Here is a 23,426-nt window from a genome sequence, read left to right as displayed (position 1 = left end):
GTCCTCCCCTTATATGAAAAAATAAAAAAGTTATAAGGGTCAGAAGAGGACATTTTTCATCATATTAATTTTTGTGCATGTAGTAAAGTTTTTTTTTTTTTTTGTAGTAAAATAAAATCAAACCTATATAAATTGCGTATCTTTGCGACCATATGGACCTACAGAATAAATATAAGGGGCAATTTTTACCAAAAACTGCACTGCATGGAAATGGAAACCGTGAAAAATTACAAAATGGCTTTTTTTTTTCAATTATGCCCCACAAATAATTTTTTTCTGGTTTTGCCGTAGATTTTGTAGTGAAATTATTAATGGTATTACAAAGTAAAATTGTTGGAGCAAAGAACGAGCCCTCATATGGATTTTTAGGTGGAAAATTAAAAGTGTTATCATTTTTAAAAGGTGAGGAGGAAAAAACAAAAGTGCAAAAATGAAAAATTGCCAAAGAGGGAAGGGGTTAATGGTTACCTTGAGTTAAAATGGTTTACTAAGTCACCTTCCTCTAATGTGATTGTGTTCTCCCAGTAATACATGCTGGTTATAGGTATTCAGAACACTAAAGTTTGCCTCGGTTGCTCTTCTTTGCCTCTACACTTGCACCCATCGTAGAAGATTTTTCACTGTAAACTGGCTTTTTGTGTGCTTTCCTCCCTGTCTACAGCATATGTGAACTGCTCTCCATGTATGCTCTTCCTTCTGACCACACTTTTGTGCTGTGGTAAACAACTGCAACACTCTGCTGCTATCTCTAACATTGAGAAGAGGAAATGGTATGGTAAAAGTACTTATTTTTGTGTGAAGGTTATTTAGAAAGTTGATTAAAGTGGTAATCCGCTGGAAAACATTTTTATTTTATTTTATCAACTGGTGCCAGAAAGTTAAATAGATTTGCAAATGTCTTCTATTTAAAAATCTTAATCCTTCCAGTAGTTATCAGCTGCTGTTTACTACAGAGGAAGTTCTTTTCTTTTTGAATGTCCTTTCTGTCTGACCACAGTGCTCTCTGCTGACACCTCTGTCCATGTCAGGAACTGTCCAGAGCAGGATAGGTTTTCTATGGGAATTTTCTCCTGCTCTGGACAGTTCTTAAAATGGACAGGGGTGTCAGAAAGGAAATTCAAAAAGAAAAGAATTCCTGTGGAGCATATAACAGCTGATAAGTACTGGAAGGATTAAGATTTTTTAATAGAAGTAATTTACAAATCTATTTAACTTTCTGACACCAGTTGATTTAAAAAAAAAAAATGTTTCCCAGTAAAGGGATTGTCTGGTAAAAACTCGTATTCCCTATCCTAGGGAATAGGGAAACAATTTTCCATCAGACTCCTTAGGTAGTGCCTAGATTTGATCAGGCATCCAGACTACATTATATCTACCTGCTTTGAAGAGAATGTTGTCACTTGGAATCAGAAATCACTGGGCAAATATTGCTGATGCATCAACATTTTCACACCTTTGTTTTTCATCTATAAAAATGTCTACTGACCTTCGGAGGCAGCAGTTAATATAGTGAGATTTTATGGCCCTCGTTCAGTTAACCCATAGCCTAGTTTTATGAACAGGTGACAGGTACAGGTGACTTCAATGTCAGAAATCATGGTGTAGACAGACAATGCCGGTTGCTACAGTATAATCCTTCAAGTTTTAAAAAAAAACAAAAAACATTTACAGTCAATTTACTTCCACTTTAAGACTATTTATAACCTTCAACCTAAACTATAGCTTAGCTGGGTAAAAAAAAAAAAAAAAAAAAAAAAAAGTGAAAATATTTCTTATTATTTTTGAGAACCTGCAGCAGTACTAATCATAAAAATAATTGATTCTATTTTAACAATGACATTTTGAGCGCTGTTTAAACTGAATTTTATCTTCCAGTTTTTCTTCTTCCAAACAGGCTGCACATACAATAAATATTTAATAAGCATTCCCTTGCAGGCGGAATCCAGGGCCCACATCATCTCATTACCTTGCCATGGAATACCATCCTCATTGTCACGAGCTTAATTATGCTAAGAAAGAATTGAAATGTGTGGCTGTTGGGATCAAAAAGTAATTAAATTGACTTGGCACGAGTTGGGTACCTCATTATGTTTCTCGCTTAGCACTTTTAATGGATTTTGTTTTGAAGAGAAAAAAAACTGATTGGGAATAAGATGCATTATTCCTCCATGTATTCTTCAGAATGGCAAAATCAAACAGACCAAGATACAATCAAAGTGATGCAAAGGGCACCTCTGTACTTCTTTTAGTATAGTGTTTTTTGTTCAGGGTGATTTGTGAAATGCCACAGATGCTTGTTCTCCGGAGACCAAGGTGAATGTTGCTGAATATGTAAGTTCTTCAGGCATTTTAACCCATCACTCCATATAAAATTTCTCATCATATTTTATTTATTTGTATCTACAGTGGGGATCAAAAGTTTGGGCACCCCAGGTAAAAATTGTATTAATGTGCATAAAGAAGCCAAGGAAAGATGGAAAAATCTCCAAAAGGCATCAAATTACAGATTAGACATTCCTATAATATGTCAACGAAAGTTAGATTTTATTTCCATCATTTACACTTTCAAAATAACAGAAAACAAAAAAAATGGCATCTGCAAAAGTTTGGGCATCTACATAGTTAATATCTTGTACTGCCCCCTTTGGCAAGTATCACAGCTTGTAAACGCTTTTTGTAGCCAGCCAAGAGTCTTTTAATTCTTGTTTGAGGTATCTTTGCCCATTTTTCCTTACAAAAGTCTTCCAGTTCTTTGAGATTACTGGGCTGTCTATCACACACTGCTCTTTTAAGGGCTATCCATAGATTTTCAATTATGTTGATTTCAGGAGAATGTGAAGGCCATGGCAAAACCTTCAGTTTATTCTTCTTGATGTAATCCCCCGAGGAATTTGAGGTTTGTTTAGGATCACTATCCATTTGTAGAAGCCATCCTCTCTTTAACTTCAGCTTTTTCACAGATGGCATAAAGTTAGCATTCAAAACTTGCTGAAATTTTATTAAATCAATTTTTCCTTCTACTTGTGAGATGTTCCCTGTGCCACTGGCTGCAATACAACCCCAAAGCAAGATTGATCCACCCCCATGCTTAACAGTTGGAGAGAGGTTCTTTTCATTAAATTATGTTCCCCTTCTTCTCCAAACGTACCTTTGCTCATTCCGGCCAAAAAGTTAAATTTTAACCTCATCAGTCCACAGAACTTGTTTCCAAAATGTATCAGGCTTGTCTATATGTTCATTAGCAAAGTTCAAAGGCTGATTTTTGTGGTGAGGACGTAGAAGAGGTTTTCTTCTGATGACTCTTCCATAAAGACCATATTTGTACAAGTATCTCTTTATAGTGGAATAGTGTACCACAACTCCAGTGTCTGCCAGATCTTTCTGGAGGGATTGTACAGTCAAACGTGGGTTTTGAATTGTTTTTCTCACAATCCTGTGAGCTGTTCTGTCTGATATTTTTCTTGGTCTTCCAGATCTTGCTTTAACTTCCACTGTTCCTGATGACTGCCATTTCTTAATTACATTCCGAACAGAGGATACTGACATCTGAAAATGTTTTGCTATCTTCTTATAGCCTTCTCCAGCTTTGTGAGCGTCAACTATTTTTAGTTTCAGATTTCTAGACAACTGCTTAGAAGAACCCATGGTGCTGATTGTTGGGGCAAGGTCAGATGAGTCTGGGCATTTAAAAGCTTTGAGATTGACATCACCTTGTCTTCCCAGATGATGATTGAGAACAATCCATGACACTGGCAGGTCTCAGCTTTGCAAAGGGGGAAGTGCATGCTATAAATTCTGCAGGGGGCTCAAACTTTTGCAGACGCCATTTTTTTGTTTTTTGTTATTTTGAAAGTGTAAATGATGGAAATAAAATCTAACTGTTGTTGACATATTATAAGAATGTCTAATCTGTAATTTGATGCCTTTTGGAGATTTTTCAATCTTTCCTTGGCTTCTTTATGCACATTAATACAAATTTTTACCTGGGGTCCCCAAACTTTTGATCCCCACTGTATCATTTATACACGAGAAAAATATTTTTTATTATATATTTACATTATTTTGACCTCTACAAATATTCACATTTATCCGTTAACTGAGCAGTGTGAAGGTTATTTTTTTAATATATTGTTCCTTATGTTTTTATAAGACCCTTTACTATTTACTTGCTGTTAAAAATTTCAACCTTTATATGTCTTTTAATGTGATTGAAAAAGCATCCATTAGGTGGCTCTGTTCTGTTCCGAAACAGTTAGTTTGGCCTCTACCAGGACTTGCAGAAGTCTAATCTCAGGAAGCGCGTGCGGGGCATGGTGAGGCACAGCTTTCGCAGGCTTCAGTGATGTCACCCTGCTGGGGAATGCCCACTTTCTCCTGCCGGGAGATCACACAATGTGAGAAAGGGGAAGAGTATGATACAAAGCTTTTTTAAGTTCGGAAATTTTTTAGGGTAGGAGGGGTCTTAGGAGTAGTTAGTGAATATAATCTGAATTAGTTTAGAAAATATTGTTTGATGACAGGTACGCTTTAATGTTTATTGGCACCCTTTTGGGGTTGATGGAAATTTTTGACTCCTTTTTTTAATTTGTTCTGGGATGTGATATAAATGTAAATCAGCAATGTTGGCATTTGTTTGGGGGATCAACCACATTATATTCAAATAGCTTAGACACTTCTGCATGATGCATTGAGTTCATATTTAAATTATTATTTTTTTTTTTACTTTTTTGTTTGTTTTTTTAATCTACTTGATTGATCTGCATTGATCATTGATCATTGACATTGATATTTAAATAACCAGCATTCGAGATCTCTCCATACTCAGCCCTAAACCCTCTCGATACATTCTCAACAGTGCAATTACATACATTACATACATTATGAGTTTTTCATTAAAAAGTTAATAAAATCTGTCTATTGCTCAATTCAACTATTAAGCTATAAGGTGTAAGATAATTTATAACAACTTCCCACAAGGGAACAGAACCTGGCACTGCAGACTCATTCAAAACAAATGGTGGTACTTACTGTTCAGCTATATTCATCCTTGTATCAAACCATTATAAAAAGAAAGTACAGTGGTCCACGATGGTAGTACACGATGGTAATCCGTTCCAATCGGACCATTGTTTGTTGAAACCATCATTGAAGGATCCGTGCAATGTAAAGTATAGGACAGTGGTCTACAACCTGTGGACCTCCAGATGTTGCAAAACTACAACACCCAGCATGCCCGGACAGCCGTTGGCTATCCGGGCATGCTGGGTGTTGTAGTTTTGCAACATCTGGAGGTCCGCAAGTTGTAGACCACTGTTAGAGAAAGTTGTACTCACCTGTCCCCACAGCTCCGGACCGTCACCGCTGCCCGGGATGTTGCCGTCCATCGCTGTCGCCGCGTCCCCAAAGTGTCCCCGACGCTCCGGCAAGGCCTCTGCTTCCCCGGCAACCGCGCTCTCCATCGACGTCATCACGTCGCTACGCACGCCGCTTCTATTGGATGACGGGACGGTGTGCGCAGTGACGTGATGATGTCGATGGAGAGCGCCGACGATGCAGAGGATCTTGAAGAGGACGCGCTGGTGAGTGACCATCACCGGAGCTCACGGGGCACCATAAACGGCTATCCGGTGGCAGCTGAAGCAGTCAGTGCAGTATGCGATGGCCCCGAGATAAAAAAAAAGTTAAAAAAGCATCGTATGTTGAAGCTGCCTTCAACATGCGATGGCCTCTGAGAGGCCATCACATGTTGAAATTATCGTATGTCGGGGCCATCGTATGTCGAGGGGTCACAGTATTCAGGACATTTATCATAGTAGTCTTCTCTGCCCCAAAGGATAGGGGATAAGATGTATGATTGCGGGGGGTCCGGCCACTGAGTCCGGCACACCGGTGTTCTGAACATTATGTTCAGAATTCCAACTTCGGGCGGCTGTGGTCGTGACGTCATGCCACACCCCCTCCATTCATGTCTACAATGTTTAGAATGCCGGAGATCGTGGGGGGTCCCAGCGGCCATCAGACATAGGGGATAGGAGAGTACTCCTTTAATGCAACTGAGTTATCTGCCATCTAGATGTACTTGAGACATATATTTAAGATCCACAATAAAAATAAATGACATTTCTGGAAGTGTTATGCCAATTTTAATCCAACTGATAATTGGTTAAAGCACTTATTGGGTAACTGGATCAATATGTTAAGAATTAAAGGAGAAATTCTCTTTAATGAGGTTTCCCATAATTAACACTTATGGAATATCAATGTGATCAGACTAGAACCCCCAACTGATTCCAAAAACAGAGGTGTGTTGTCCAGGTGGTTGAATACATTCAATAGCCTATTTTTTATCTTCAGACATTTCAATGAAGTATATCATTGCAAATGAAGCCACCTCGCCTTATGGCAGAGTAATTATTGTGATCAGTAGGGTTCAACTGTTAGACACGTTTGGCATATCAGATTCATACACAAATAAATCTACCATAAGAAAATAAAATCTTTACTAGTGGAATAAAAATGACTTTATAACACTTTTATAGTCTGATTTTTATCTTCAATGATAACAAAATAGTTTACACAACTAAGCGTGACTAAAAGATAAATGGATCTTATAGTAACCATATGTAATCAGAGTATAAAGCAAAGCTCAAATGATATTTGTTGGTTACTTGATATTGATGAGAATGGGATACAAATTAAGAAAGGGAGGATAAGACAAGATTATTTGATTATCTTCTTAGAGTGGCTTACTGGAGCTTCTTGCTTATTTGTTTAGTATGTGTGCTTGAGAATATTGTCTTGCTAATTCATGCAAATCAAATGTTAGATATGTGAATGGAAAGGTCTCCTTCTATCTCCACATTTTCTGCAAGGACACGAACACATTCACTCTACATTCTTTATAAATCTCTCAGTTTAAGTAGAAAGACAAATAGATTTTTGATATCTCATCTAAATTGTGAATGTGAATAATTCATGAATGTAAATACCTAATAGGTGAATTTTTACAATACTAAAGGTTAAAATTGTTAATGCATTTCTACTTTGGTCTGTGCTACTATTGACATGTTTAAAGTGGAACTACAATCACGCTCTGGTGGCAGGATATATTTGTTTAAATCTCCCGCAACTTTCTAATGCGAGACCTTCTCAATACTACAGCGACCAGGACACGGATCTGCCTGAAGTCCCATACAAGTCTATAGGACTTCATACAAATATGTATCTTGATTGCTGTAGTCTCATGCAAGTCTTAGGCTACAGAGTTGCGGGAGATTTCAATTGATATCCTGTCACTAAACTCTGATTTTAGTAACACTTTAGAGCAGGTATCCAACTAATAAAGCTTGTTACCATTACACAGAATAGGGATATGGTCTGATCACAGGATGTACACAGGGCTGGCGTTAGGGCGGGGCAAACCAGGCAATTGCCTAGGGCCCCCATCCTCCAGGGGGCCCCCTGCCGGCTGCTCAGTAGCAGCTGTTTTAAAGTGGCCGCAGCGCCGGCTGCTTGTTAAAGATCTGTAGCCATGCTGCGGCCACTTTAAAACAGTGACAAGCGGTGGGTCCTGCGGGCCCAGACACTCCTTCAGAGTGTGATGTGAATAAGATGAGCTGTTTATGGTAAATATGTCATCTATCCTGTATATCAGTGTTTCGCAACCAGGGTGCCTCCAGGTGTTGCAAAACTACAACTCCCAGCATCGGCTGTCCGGGCATGCTGGGAGTTGTAGGACACAGAACGCTTCAAGACACAATTTTCCTTCATTACACTGGCTGCTTGTAACAGTCCAGGCCCGGCTCCAGGAAATGATGAGTGACGTCTGCCGTGCAGAGAAGCCGGTGTGAGGCAGGACTTGTCATTTCCCCACAGCCCATAACTAAAAAAGACAAAAGACATAGCGCTCCATGGTGTAATAAACGAGAGACCTGTAAGGTGAATAAAGCAATGGCAAGGAGGCTCACCTAGTAAGGTTGTGTAACGACATACACAACAATGGTGAGCGCATATAGTGTCCGCAGCCAGCCGGCTGAACAGTGGATAATGCAGAAACAGGCTTCAATTCAGGTGCCGGCTTTAGAATGGCGCAGGACACAAGAAGGCAGAAGGTGAGTAAAAGACAAGAGTGAAGAGTGATGAAGCTGCCAAAGCAGTGAAACGCGTTGCATATTGGGAGAATAAACCACGCTTTTTCTGACCATGGTCCGTTGAAGTTCCTTTGGGAAGAAAACAGCTGTCACCAGCAATCGTACACACTGGCGTTATGAGCTCACTGCGGCAAGCTGCCGACATCCTGTTTGATGCACATGCATTTAATAAATAAAAGATGAATGTTCCACAGCGTTGGGTGAGTGCCTTTGATCTTTTCTACCGTTGAACTGTATTCACACTTTAAAGAGCTCCCGGCAGGAGGGCGTTCCCCAGCAGAGGCAATGTCACTGAAGCCTGTGAGAGCTGTGCCTCGCCATGGCCCGCGTGCACTTCTTGAGTTTGGTTTCCTGCCAGGCCGGGAGGAGACCAAACTAAATGTTTGACTTGTGGTAGGGAGCAGAACAGAACCACCTAGTGGTTGTTTTTTCAATCCCATTAAAAACATATAAAGGTTGAGAAGTTTAAAAGCAAATAAATAGCAACATGTCTTCAAATTACAAAAGGAAAAAAATATTATTAACCCCTTAAGGACCCTGCCCATTTTCACCTTAAGGAGCCAAGCATTTTTTGCACATTGGACCACTTTCACGTTAAGCATTAATAACTCTGGAATGCTTTAACTTTTCATTCTGATTTGGAGACAATTTTTTTGTGACATATTCTACTTCATGAGTACATGTAAAAAAGAGAACAGAAAAAAAAGGGCGCTCTCTAAGTGTAGATGTTCCCAAATAGTTCAGATGCTGTATATATAATATATACAATGATTTGTGGTATCTGGCAAATGGTGAGGTATTACACTCACCTTTCAGTGTTGTGCTGCAGGCACAACACTGCGATGTGCATATAAGGATAAAAATCCTCAGTGGGAATCCCTGCGGCAGCTTAGCGTCCTGGTCCCGGTCATCAAAGATGGCGGTCTGGCAGTCTAAAATTTGGAGAGCTGTTTACCCTTGCTGGTGAGGATCGCGATCTGGCACTGCAGGGTGGCTGTCTGTTACAGATTCACAGCAAGTAGCCAAGGTAAAACCAGGCAGATTTATTGTTTAAAATAACATAGAGACAACGCGTTTGTATATGTACAAATAAGAAGGTTAACTATGCTTTGTGTGTTTTAAACTTGTATTCGCATGTCACTGAGGTCATCAGTGACGTCACTATTGTTATGCAACATTCCAGCGTTTTTTTAAATATTTAAAGCCTGTCTGTACCACAATATCTTAGACCTGACGAAGCAAGGGGTGCCTTGCGAAACGTGTTGTCTCTATGTTATTTTAAACAATAAACCTGCTTTGTTTTACTTTGGCTACTTGCTGTGAATCCGTAACAGACAGCCACCCTGCAGCGCCAGATCGTGATCCTCACCAGCGAGGGGTATACACCTTTCCAATTTTCATATTCTACTTTATGTTAGTGGTAAAATTTGGCAATACTTGCATCATATCTTTGTGAAAAATTAAAAAATTTGATGAAAATTTTTACATTTTTTTAACTTTGAAACTCTCTGCCTATAAGGAAAATGGACATCCCAAATAAATTATATATTGATTCACATATACAATATTCTACTTTATGTTTGCATAATAAAGTTTAAATGTTTTTACTTGTGGAAGATATCAGAGGGCTTTAAAGTTCAGCATCAATTTTACAATTTTTCACAAAATTTTCATAATCGGAATTTTTCAGGGACCAGTTCAGTTTTGAAGTGGATGTGAAGGGCCTTCATATTAGAAATATCCCATAAATTACCCCATTATAAATACCACAAATCAGAACCCATAGTAAACCACAAGTGCATAGTGCGGACGTCTTACCCCACTTCAAGATGCCACCCTAATGTCGTTTGGCAACAAGCTTCCCTGAGGAACGATCAGTATTGGCTGCATAAGAAATACTAGCAAATATACACATACATATGTTACAGTATACACACAGAAAGAAATAAACTATTGCACAATAGTTTATTTATTTCTGTGTGTATACAATAACATCTGTATGTGTATATTTGCTAGTATTTCTTATACAGCCAATACTGATCTATGTGTGTATACACCTGATTGGAGATTTCTATCTCCACTTTATATTATTGAGACATTGGGATGTCTTAGTTATAAGAAAATCCCAATGGAAGATTTCTCGGGCTGGATGGGGAGGGGGATAGAGGTTATGGGGGACATTGCGCAGGGGAACTCCCTAATCCTGTTTGATATAATCTGTGCAAAATATAACCTTTTAAATAAGGATTTTTTTAAGTTTTTACAACTACGCCATCTGGTGGCAAACTTTAAATTTAAGAAGAAAACTGTGAACCCCCAATATGAGAATTTCTTTTCAAATCCGGTTAGAAACAAAGGGGGAACATCGTTATCATACAAAGCTTTGCAAACTATAGGGTAAATAGCAACACCGAAATTTATAAAGGATTGGGAACGGGATCTCGGAGTCACTGTCCCCCAGAAGCTTTGGATGGCATCTTTTTCCCTCCCCACAACACTTTCAGGGTGTGTTTCCCATTTTGAGGTGGCACGTAAATTATTGTATAGGTGGTATTTTACATCTTTGCGAATGGCAAAGTTTGGACCCAGAGTGTCAACTATGTGTTGGAGATGTGGAGGGGAACAAGGTTCCCTCTTGCATATATGGTGGAACTGTAGGATTATTGCCGAGGTATGGCAGAACATTCTTTTATTACTAAGCAAACTGGTAGGGAATGTACCTTGGGGACCGGAAGTAGCTTTACTGACATTGGGTCTAAATAGGTTACCATTATGAAAGCAAATAATTGTCTTTCATACAGTATCAGCTACTAGAATAGCGATAGCTAAAAGATGGAAGTCTGTTGAGATCCAATCCTTGATGGAGGTAACCAACTCACTTAAATATGTTTATATTATGGAGTCGCTGAGATTGACCAGAACAATAAATCCTACTAAGCATAAAGTAGAATTGCAGATTTGCGAGGATCTCAAACTTAAACTAGAGGAGAATAGGAAGTAGGGAGCTGGGATAGAAGGGATAGTTGTTTTTTTCTGTATAATTACAGGGGAAATTACTAGACTAGACCAGAAAGTTAGTAGTTAGTAGTTAGAATTTCCTTTTCTTTTTCTTTTTTTTTCTTTTCTTTTCTGTTTGTTTCTTTCCTTATTGCATTTTGCATGTATCTGCATATATTGCTAACATGGTGATAATTGTTAAATGGCATTTAACTTAATAAAGTATTTTAAAAACCAAAAAAAAAAAAAATGTAATTATAAAATTCTGTGAGGGGTGTAGTTTTAAAAATAGGGTCACATGTGGGGACGGAGTCCACTGTTCTGGCACCATGGGGGCTTTGTAAACACACATGGCCTTAAATTTTGGACACATTCTCTCTCCAAAAGTCCAATGGAGCTCCTTCTCTTCTGAGCATTGTAGTTCGCCCGCAGAGCACTTTACATCCACATATGGAGTATTTCCATACTCATGAGAAATGGGGTTACACATTTTAGGGGGCTTTTTTTCCTATCTCCCCTTGTGAAAATTTAAAATGTAGGGTAACACCAGCATTTTAGTGAAATTTTTTACATTTTTTTATTTTCCCATCCAACTTTAACGAAAATTCGTCAAACACCTGTGACTCCTGAGCCATATTGAGCACCCGCAGAGCACTTTGCGTCTACATATGGGGTATTTCTGTACTCAGGAGAAATTGCATTACAAATTTGGGGGTCTTTTTTTCTTTTTACCGCTTGTGAAAATTAAAAGTATGGGGCAACACCAGCATATTAGGGTAACATTTTTTTAAAATTTACACTAACATGCTGGTGTAGACCCCAACTTTACCTTTTCATAAGGGGTAAAAGGAGAAAAAGCCCCCCCAAATTTGTAACACAATTTCTCCTGAGTACGGAAATACCCCATATGTGGCCCTAAACTGTTGCCTTGAAATATGACAGGGCTCCAAAGCGAGAGAGTGCCATGCACATTTGAGGCCTAAATTTGGGATTTGCATCCACCACCAAAATACCCTACGCAGAGGCGGCTCTAGACTTTCTGAGGCCTTAGGAAAAACTTGGACATGAGGCCCCCAGGAACATAATACATGCAAGCGATAATAAAAATAAACCATAAATAATCACTTAGGGGTAGATTTATGAAAACCTGTGCAAGAGAAAAAATGACCAGTTGCCCATAGCAACTAATCACTTATTTCATTTTTCAGAGGCTTCTTCAGAAATGAAAGAAGTGATCTGATTGGTTGCTATGGGCAACTGGTCACCTTTTCCTCTGCACAGGTTTTGATAAATCTACCCCTTGGTACTGTGATGTCACTGTGTATTATCCCTGTACTTTGACATCACTGTGTATTATTCTTGTACTGTGATCATAGGTGTGCCCAGCCTATTGCATTAGGGTGTGCACCCTAAATCACAAACTCACACTGCGTGCATGTGCATATATATATATATATATATATATATATATATATATATATATGTAACAAGATAGTTAAAATGTGAGAGTGGCACTGTGTGGGATTCAGATCCCAGGATCCAGGCGGGTGTTCAGTCCTATGTAAGACCAGACCAACAAGTCCTAAACAATGCAGTTCCAAAAATAACAGGGCGGCACTCCAGCGATCCAATGTAGGAAAATATTTTATTCACCCAAAATGTGAGACGACGTTTCAACCTACTCAATGAGGTCAAGGGCTTGAAAAAGACCTCATTGAGTAGGTTGAAACGTCGCCTCACATTTTGGGTGAATAAAATATTTTTCTACATTGGATCGCTGGAGTGCCGCCCTGTTATTTTTGGATATATATATATATATATATATATATATATATATATATATATATATATATATACACACATACATACACACACAAATACACTCTTGCCTGCATGCACACAGACCTGCACTCATATAGGTGCAGTATAAGTCCCCGCACATTAGATTGGCAGTATAGTTCCCCCAGATTAGATTGGCAGTACAGTTCCCCCACAGTAGTTTGGCAGTACAGTTCCCCCACATTAAGTTGACAGTACAGTTCCCCCACATTTGGTTGGCAGTACAGTTCCCCAACATTAGGTACAGTACAGTTCCCCCACATTAGGTGCAGTACAGTTCCCCTACATTAGGTGAAGTACAGTTCCCCTACATTAGGTGCAGTATAGTTCTCCCATTTTAGGTGCAGTATAGTTCCCCCACATTAGGTGCAGTATGGTTCCCCCATATTAGGTGCAGTATAGCTCCCCACATTAGGTGCAGTATAGCTCCCCACATTAGGTACCATAGTAACATAGTTCTTAAGGTTGAAAAAAGACCATAGTCCATCTAGTTCAACCTAAATGAGTCCCTACTGAGTTGACCCAGGGGAGTGCAAAAAAACCCTCATACTAGAGATAAAAATTCCTTCCTGATTCCAAATACGACAGTCAGAATAAATCTCTGGATCAACATGCTGTCCCTAAATATCTAGTATACATAACCAGCGATGTTCTACTCTCCAAGAATGCATCCAAACCCCTTTTGAACTCTCTTACAGAGTTCACCATGACCACCTCCTAAGGCAGAGAATTCCACAGTCTCACTGCTCTTACAGTAAAGAACCCCTGTCTGTGCTGGTGTAGAAACCTTCTTTCCTCTAGACGTAGAGGATGCCCCCTTGTTATAGATACAGTCCTGGGTATAATTAGATCATGGGAGAGATCTCTGTACTGTCCCCTCCTATATTTATACATAGTTATTTGGTCTCCCCTAAGCCTTCTTTTTTCTAAACTAAATAACCCCAATTCTGCTAATCTTTCTCGGTACTGTAGTCCTCCCTTTCCCCGTATTACACTGGTTGCCCATCTTTGAACCCTCTCCAGCTCCACTATATCTTTCTTGTACACTGGTGCCCAGTACTGTACACAGCATTCTATGTGTGGTCTGACTAGTGATTTGTACAGCGGTAGAATTATTTCCTTGTCGTGGGCATCTATGCCCCTATTGATGCACCCCATGATTTTATTTGCATTGGCAGCAGCTGCCTGACACTGGTCACTATAGCTAAGTTTACTATTAACTAAGACTCCTAAGTCCTTTTCCATGTCAGTCGTCCCAAGTGTTCTCCCATTTAATATATAACCCCTTCCCGGATTTTTCCTCCCCATGTGCATTACCTTACATTTATCAGTGTTGAACCTCACCTGCCACTTCTCAGCCCAAACCTCCAACCTATCCAGATCCAGTTGTAACAGTGCACTGTCCTCTATTGTGTTTACTGCTTTACAGAGTTTAGTATCATCTGCAAAGATTGCTACTTTACTATTCAACCCCTCTACAAGGTCATTAATAAATATATTAAATAGAACAGGACCCAAGATGGACCCTGTGGTACCCCACTAGTAACAGTCACCCAATCAGAATAAGTACCATTAATAACCACCCTCTGTTTCCTATCACTGAGCCAGTTACTTACCCACTTGCACACATTCTGCACCAGCCCAATCCCTCTCATTTTATGCACCAATCTTTTATGTGGCACCATATAAAATGCTTTGGAAAAATCCAGATATACGACATCCAGTGATTGCCCCTGGTCCAGTCTGGAGCTCACCTCCTCATAAATTCTGATCAGGTTAGTTTGACAGGACCGATCCCTCATAAAGCCATGCTGATATGGGGTCATACATTTATTTTTCTCAATCTACTCCAAAATAGCATCCCTTAGAAAACCCTGAAACAATTTACATACAATTTACATACAGGTGCAGTATAGCTCCCCACATTAGGTGCAGTATAGTCCCCCACATTAGGTGCAGTATAGTTCCCCTACATTAGGTGCAGTATAGCTCCCCACATTAGGTGCAGTATAGCTCCCCACATTAGGTGCAGTATAGCTCCCCACATTAGGTGCAGTATAGCTCCCCACATTAGATGCAGTATGTTCCCCCACAGACATACAGCCTTCAGACATATACAGTGTATGGCTGGAGGCTGTATGCCTGTGTACTGCCCCACTTCAGTGTTCCGACCACCACTCCTCCGGTCCAGGGTCACAATCTACTGCTATGGCCTACATGCCATAGCAGTAGGTCCTGGGACCGGAGGAGGTGACGTACAACATACAGGTAACTTACCGCACGCGCGTCCTCCTCCTCGCTACTCCGCTCTGCTGTTGCTATGGGCGCACGCACGAGACGTCAGTGACGTCCCTGCATTTTTAAAGTTAACGCGGGGCCGCAGGAAGATAACGAGACATCCTTGTGTCCCGAAAAGATCTTTCGGGACACAGAGATGTCCAGAATGTGACGGGGGGCCCCTGTGGGCTGCTTAGTGGTGGCCACGGATCCCCCCCCCCCTGGGCTTGATTAGGCACACATATGACTGTGATATCACTGTGTTTATTATCCTGGTACTGTGACATGCACACAGCCAGCCACCACACACGGACCACTGACAGCCCCTGTCGGGGAGCGGCAGAGGCTGTGACATGGCAACTTTCTTCCTCTCTGTCTTGGAGCCTCTGGTCAGCAGGTGGGGGCGGGGACAGGCTGGGACATATCGGAAGTGCCTGCGCGCGGCATGCGACCAGCCCCAACAGCCACCTCTCTTAAAGTGGCAGAGGAGTAGCAAGGACTGGTGAGACGCAGAAGTGCTGTTGATCTTGCGGTGGTCAGGGCCAGAGCGAGGCCTTGGGCAGCGGTCTAAATGGCCTAATTGGTAGAGCTGCCTCAGACCCTACAGCAGTGTTTCCCAAACAGGGTGTCTCACTGTAAACCCCCTCCCGTGTGAATGTACCCTGTGCATTCACAGGGGGGGGGGGCAAACCTCCAGCTGTTTCAAAAGTACAACTCTCAGCATGCCCTTTGGCTGTCCGTGCATGCTGGGAGTTGGAGTTATGCAACAGCTGGAGGCATACTGGTTGCATAACACAGTTTGTTACTTAACTCAGTGTTTTACAACCAGGGTGCCTACAGCTGTTGTAAAACTACAACTCTCAGCATGTACGGTCTGTTAGTGCATGCTTGGAGTTATAGTTGGCAATAGCTGGAGGCACACTGTTTGCAAAACACTTAGTTAAGTAACAAACTGCCGAAGGGTATGCTGGGAGCTGTAGTTATGCAACAGCTGGAGGCACACTACTACATCGCCCAGCATGCCCTTTGGCTGTTTGTGCATGCTGGTTGCTGCAGTTATGCAACAACTGGAGGCACACTTTTTCATAGAAAAAAGTGCCTCCAGCTGTTGCATAACTACAAGCCCCAGCATGCACAAACAACCAAAGGGTATGCTGGGAGTTGTAGTTTTGCCACCAGCTGTTGCAAAACTACAACTCCCAGCATGCCCTTTGGCTGTGCATGCTGGGAGTTCTTGCTTAGCAACAGCAGGAGGGGAACAACTCACCTCCTGCTGTATCCTGCCGCGGCCACTGAGGACGCTGCTGCCACAGCCACCCGGGGTCCTCTTCCGATGATGCCGACGCAAGGGACCATCCACATCGATGCCAGGAACCCCCCGTCTGTGCCGATGGACAGGTAAGGGACCCCCGACTTGCCCGATCACCTCCCAGCAGGCTTAGTGATTGATTGGTCATCCGGACCAATCAATCACATGATCGTAAGGTGGCACCCGTGCCACCTCACTCCTGCTGGTAAAGGGTGATAGGTGGCATCTCGGACTCCACCTATCACCCTTTTTTTCTGTGTCACCGGAGACCTGATTGATCCGGAACCGCCGCTAATTTGCGGCAATCGCTAACATGGGGAGGGGGGTCTCAGGACCTCCAGGGGTTTGCATAGGGTGCCTGCTGTATGCCCTGGATCCTTAAGTACCAGGGCGTCAGGGCGTACCTGTATGACCTGAGTCCTTAAGTGGTTAAAAGTTTAGTTTGGTGGCAGGTGCTTTTTAACAATAGATATATTAATTCAAATACAAACAATAGTTTCTATAGTAAAAATATTGGATATCTGTATGGGTAAAATAATGTGGTATCTGTAATGCATTCTTGTGGCTGTCTTCTAGAAGTGGTGGGAGATATTTCTATGTATGTTGAGGTTATATGTAAGTTTAATGTTTTGTTTGCTGGTTTTATTACTGTGCAAGAATGCCCAACATTGAAAATCTGATTCAATTTAGAAACAGTTGTTTACATCAAAGGAGCTTTACAAATTTCAAGATTTTTTCATAGGCATCAGAAAATACCTGATAAAGAGTTGAGTCACAGAGCTTAGGCTGGGTTCACACTACAGTTTTCAACTACGGTTCCCGCATACATTTTTATTAGTGAAAACGTATGGAACTGTATTGAAAACTGTATACATAGGCAAAGCATTGCAAACCGTATGCACCCTGATGCATACGGTTGCATACGGTTTGCTTGCGATACATTTTTAAACAGTACTCCAAACCATGTTTGACCACGGTTTTGACTCCAGTTTTAAAACCGTATTGCAACCGCATACCTTTTCACATGTATACGGTTCCATACGGCAAAACCGCATGCGTTTTTTCTTTACACATGCGCATTTGCATCCTAAAGTCCCCACCCAAGACCCCTCCCATTAAAAATGGACAGAATTTTCAAAAACATATGTTTTTTTCTAAATAAAAACGGACGGAACAGTATGCACTTTTAAAAACAGTATACTGTTTAAAAACGCATACGGTTTACTTTTTCCCATAATGTTCCATCTGTTTTTTCCCCATACTGTTTTTGATAGAAAACATATGCGGGAACCGAAGTTGAAAAACGTAGTGTGAACCCAGCCTAAGTCATAGGTTCTGCCTACTTCCTAACCAGAAATAAAAATCCAATGATAAATGATTGGATTCAATGATAAGTGTCTTAACTTACCTCTATTTTTTATCAGGGTAACACTAGTGTCCCAGCTTCTTAGGAATTGGTGTTGTCTTAGGACATTATATAAATGAAATGCTCGAGAATGGTTAAGCAGGAAATAGCTGGATCCTACATGCCTTGAATGTATATAGTGTAGGGTCCACCCAGATGGGGTCATGTTACCATGATGGGATAGTACACATTATTTGGTCAGATAATATGCTAAGAACCTTAACTTTTTCTATACCTGTAATTATAGATGAGCAAACTTTTAAAGTTGAAGTCTGGTTCACGGGGCTTGCCGAACTTTTAGAAAATGTTCAGTTCACGTCAAACTAGTTTATCGAGTACCAGAAATGCAATAACCCTTAAAACATGTGTATAACACTGCCTAAGATCTCTCAAGCCCTGTATGCCACTGCTTGGGTCACCTAAGGATGTATTAAAGTAGTTTTAATGTGGTTTTAAGGCAAAGTTATGTCAAAGTTATGGCAGCAAGCAGTAACTCATTGTAACTAGCAGCTTGGTTAAAAACACACTATACTAGCCAAACTTGTATTCTTTTTAACATTAAAATAAAGGTGCATAAAGTAACCCTGGTTGTTGGCAGATGCCTGCCAGTGTTCAGCCTAGAACACATTAGTGTACTTTAGATGGCTAATGAGTGTTCACTCATCACTTTTAACTGTGCAGTTATGTTGAAGGGGTACTCCGCCCCTAGACATCGTATCCCCTATCCAAAGGACCCCCGCTATATCTCCTGCATCACCACCGTTCACCAGCTGCACGGAGCGAAGAATGCTCCATGGTTGATGATGGGCAATACAGGGGCCGGAGTATCATGACGGGACCCAGGTGATCAGACATCTTATCTCCTATCCTTTGGACAGGGGATAAGATGTCTAGGGGAGGAGTACCCCTTTAAAACAAGGTAAAAATGCTTTGTTTGATTAAACTTAGAAAATACATGTAACTGGTCCTTAGATGGCTTTGCTGCATTCGCAAACCCTTTTGATACATATTTAGTATCAAACATATAAATTTGATTATAGGTTCAAGAGATTGCATAAGAATAAAACAGTTCGGGACACAACCCGAATCATGTAAGTAAAATAAGGAACAAAATAACAAAATTGTGGGCATATTGTCACGCACCTGGATGTGGGCTGTCACAAAGTTGGAAGTGGATCCTCCACCTGTGTGGCAGATGGCTTGGACCGTATCGGGGAGCAGAGTCTAAGGTGCCACTGGTTTTTACCAGAGCCCGCGCAAGGCAGGATGGGCTTGCTGCGGCAGGCGACACCCAGGTCGCTACCCCCGACACAGCTTGACCACACAGGTAACTGGGCAAGGCGAGGTACCGAAGGATGAGGCTGTAGCGTAGTGAAACGTAGCAGAAAGTCTAGGCAGGCGGCAAAGGTTCGTAGTCAAAAAACGTAGTAGGAAGGTCTGGATACACGGGAATGACAAAATAGGCAATGGGAACGCTTTGTGGCAGGTGCAACAACTTATAATGTGCTGTCAGGTGCGTTTACTAATTGTGGGCGTACTGGTCCTTTAAATTTCAAAGCTTCGGCACGCGCGCGCCCTAAGGGACGGGGACGCGCACGCCGGAGCTGAGAGAGTGAGGAAGCTGCAGGAGCGGGACTAGATGAGTGACTGGCCGGGGTTCGCATGTGGGCGCGTCCCGCAATGCGAATTCTGGCCCCGCCGGCAGTGTGTAACACATATATTGGCATCACAATAACAATACAAAGGAAGTACACGCAATATGACAATGTCGTCTGTACATAGAGGGCTAATACAGAGTAAAGGTATACCTACCATCTGGGCAGTAGGACGAGGACATCCAGGGGGACCAAAGATGCTCAAAATTAACAACCACATAATCTCTCATAGCCTTAAGTTTCCCTGAGAGCATGATAGAGTTGACAAGATCAACTACCTTATCCAGAGATAGCAAAGGGGACTTCAAATTCCCCGCCACGTGGATTATGGCTGCCATAAGGATGAATTGTGCTAAACGGAATAGTATAGGAGGCATACAGTTAGGCTTCCTACCGAGAAGGCAAAAAGTAGGATGTAGAGGACATGGGAAACCAATAACCACCCTAAGAAGAGAGATTACGGAAGACCAAAATGTCCTAATTAATGGGCATGACAACCAAATATGATGCATAGAACCAAGGTGGGAGCAACCCCGAAAGCAGTGGCAAAGGAAGTGCGAAAAATTCTATGTAATCTCGTGGGAACATAATAGGCTCTGTGTAGAATTTTGAGAAAGGTCTCCGTAAGGGAGACCTGCCAGTTACCCCTACTGAGAGAAGTACTGCATGAATACTATACAGTGAGTGGCAGGGTTGTACGGAAGTCAGCCTCCCAATGCAACATAAATGGCAGTTTAACATCTGATGGAGGCACGTTTAACCCCTTAAGGATGCCCCGTTTCAAAGTCCTTAAGGACTGAGGGCGTATGGGTACTCGCCGGGTGGGGACCGGACCGGGGTGACTGCTAAATCCCCAGTACAGGTCACCTGTCTAACCCAGGAAGAAGTACAGTGCCGCATACAAAAAATCAAAACAGACAAATCACCAGGTCCGGATGGCATTCACCCCCGTGTTCTAAAGGAATTAAGTAATGTTATAGACAGACCCCTATTTTTAATATTCCAGGACTCTATAGCAACAGGGACTGTTCCCCTGGACTGGCGCATAGCAAATGTGGTACCAATATTTAAAAAGGGAACAAAAGGAGACCCCGGGAATTATAGACCTGTTAGTTTAAAGGGGTATTCCAGGCCAAAACTTTTTTTTATATATATCAACTGGCTCCGGAAAGTTAAACAGATTTGTAAATTACTTCTATTAAAAAATCTTAATCCTTCCAATAGTTATTAGCTTCTGAAGTTGAGTTGTTGTTTTCTGTCTAACTGCTCTCTGATGACTCACGTCCCGGGAGCTGTGCAGTTCCTATGGAGATATTCTCCCATCATGCACAGCTCCCTGGATGTGACATCATCATTGAGCAGTTAGACAGAAAACTTCAGATGCTAATAACTATTGGAAGGATTAAGATTTTTTAATAGAAGAAATTTACAAATCTGTTTAACTTTCCGGAGCCAGTTGAGATATATATATATATATATATATATATATATATATAGGTTTTGCCTGGAATACCCCTTTAACCTCTGTTTCATGTAAATTGTTTGAGGGTTTTCTAAGAGATGCTATTAAGTTTATTCTACAGCCATCAGACATTTGTGCCCCTTAGTGTTTTCTGTTTTTGCCACTGAAAGCTATCTGTTCAACTGCAAAGTTATGTGTCATTCCAGTAGGGAAGCTTCCCCCTACAAGTGCCAGCTGCCTCTACATTCCAGCCAATAGGACAAGGGCTATCCAGAATGTCAGCTGCTACTGTTTGCCTAACTGTGTCTAGACACCCACTGATTTACCTCTCCAGACTTTTATGACCACTCCAACATGCCAACCAGGACTGTCTGCCGAACTTCAGCCATATTTATGGTTCCCTGAATATCTTCCTACTCATTCAGCGCTCGTGTCTACACCATTTTTGTCAACATTTTATTTTTACAAAACTTGTCTCTAATCCCAATATTTTCCCAGCTATTTGCTTAAAATAATCTTGAACTTTGGATCCAATTAATCTAACCCATTGAAGTGGTTTTGGTGGAGACACAATTTCTATGCTAAACCGGAGATTGGAGCAATCAACATTTTCTTCTTAATAAGAGCCATATATTGGTGTTTAATCAGCATTTTGCACATAACAAGCAATGAAAATCTTTCACATATCCAAAAAATTGCTTGTTATTTTCTACTGGATCTAAAATTAAGTTGTGCTACATCAAGACAAAGTGACCTCCTGTATCCTCAGCAATTACTGAGTCAACAAAATGTTTGAATAAAGCTGATTTGTAACGGTTGTATAGAGACTTGCTGCCTAGACACTTGTTCTCTCTGTTTTATGATGCTGCATAAGCAATGACATTCAACGATACATTATTGCAGGAGATAAACACTACTAATAGCTATAGTCTATATATTGCTAGACTGATAACTATAATCTGGAGTGCAATTCCATTGCAGTTCAATTCCTCTTACCAGCTGCACAACTACCAACCGCCAACTAGAGCCGAGATGTTATGCTAAATGCACGCTGAGAAGCCTTAGGATGTGTTCTACCACACATATTATAAACAGCAGGCCTTCTACCCTTCATATGATGTCAATTTCCAAATCACGTTGAAATACAGGATCCAATATACCTCCTGTTATTCTGTAAAGCAAAGTTATCGTCAACAGTAATATGCTTTGGATTGATACACATGTTTAAAGGTAAAAGAAATCCAAAAACATTCAACTCAGAGTCAAAGTTTTCTCTCAAGCATCCCTAAGATGTATATCTGCAGTATGGTAAAAAGTAAAATTTAACACACAAAATAGATTATTATAATTATATTTCGTATTTTACTGATGTGAAGTAGGAGGGGGTCTGGAAAGGGCAGGGATATGTCAGATTCATCTTTTAAAGGATGAGAATTCATTGTTGTTTCAAAATATCTGTCCTTTTGGCATACCTTTGATTTCTATTCTTTATATCAACTGTATTGGAAAGAAAAGACTAAGAGTACTTCTCAAAAATTTATACTACATGGTATGCTGTAATTTGTAATGGGAGTCAATAGATGACAAATCTGCAGCATTCCTTTAAGAGCATTCTATAAATGTTCCCATCAAACTTAAAACAAACCTGCATTTTCAAGTAATTTTTCAGGAGTAGATGTGATTTGTAAAACACCATTTCAAGCCATAATATAATTTGTATGCAACTGATACGTGTGGCTATGTGAAAAGTTACGAAATCATGTTTTCCTTCTTATCTCAAGTGCTTTAGCTGTGATGGTGAGCTGCAGCCTCCTCCCTTCCCCACCCCATCCCTCCCATCTATGCCTCTTGAGCTTAGAAGGAAAACATTATTTTACAACTTTTATAAACAGCCATACCCTAAAAGACAGGTATCATTTGTTGTATTTCCCTATCAGTTAACTGCCGCTGTCTGCAGCTCTGAGCATTATTTAAAGCTGACAAATTCCTTTTAATGTCAGCCAAGCCTGCAGATTTTGTCATGATCTGTCAACCATCAAATGCATAAAGAGATTTGTCAATTCTAAGCCAGTGGCAGAGGTTGAGAAAGAGAAGCATCAGGTATGTTGGTTTACAAAATGCCTAGTCCTTTTATTTTCAAAGGAGATAAGTTGCCACTAGAGGTGTCTGGCTGCTGCTGTCTATTAAAAGTTAAGTTTTTGGGGGAGGGAAATGGAGGGTGTCAGTGCCCACTGGGCACAATTGTTGTTGGTATATTGTTGTACCCTCCCCTCCCTCTGGGGCAATTTTTGTTGTTGTCTATAAAGATTGTGGCCCTGATTTACTAAGAGTG

This window comes from Hyla sarda, chromosome 9 (genome assembly GCF_029499605.1).
Source record: "Hyla sarda isolate aHylSar1 chromosome 9, aHylSar1.hap1, whole genome shotgun sequence".
NCBI classification, from domain to species: Eukaryota; Metazoa; Chordata; class Amphibia; order Anura; family Hylidae; genus Hyla; species Hyla sarda.
The sequence above is the reverse complement of the archived record's forward strand: the minus strand, read 5'-3'. Positions refer to the sequence as shown.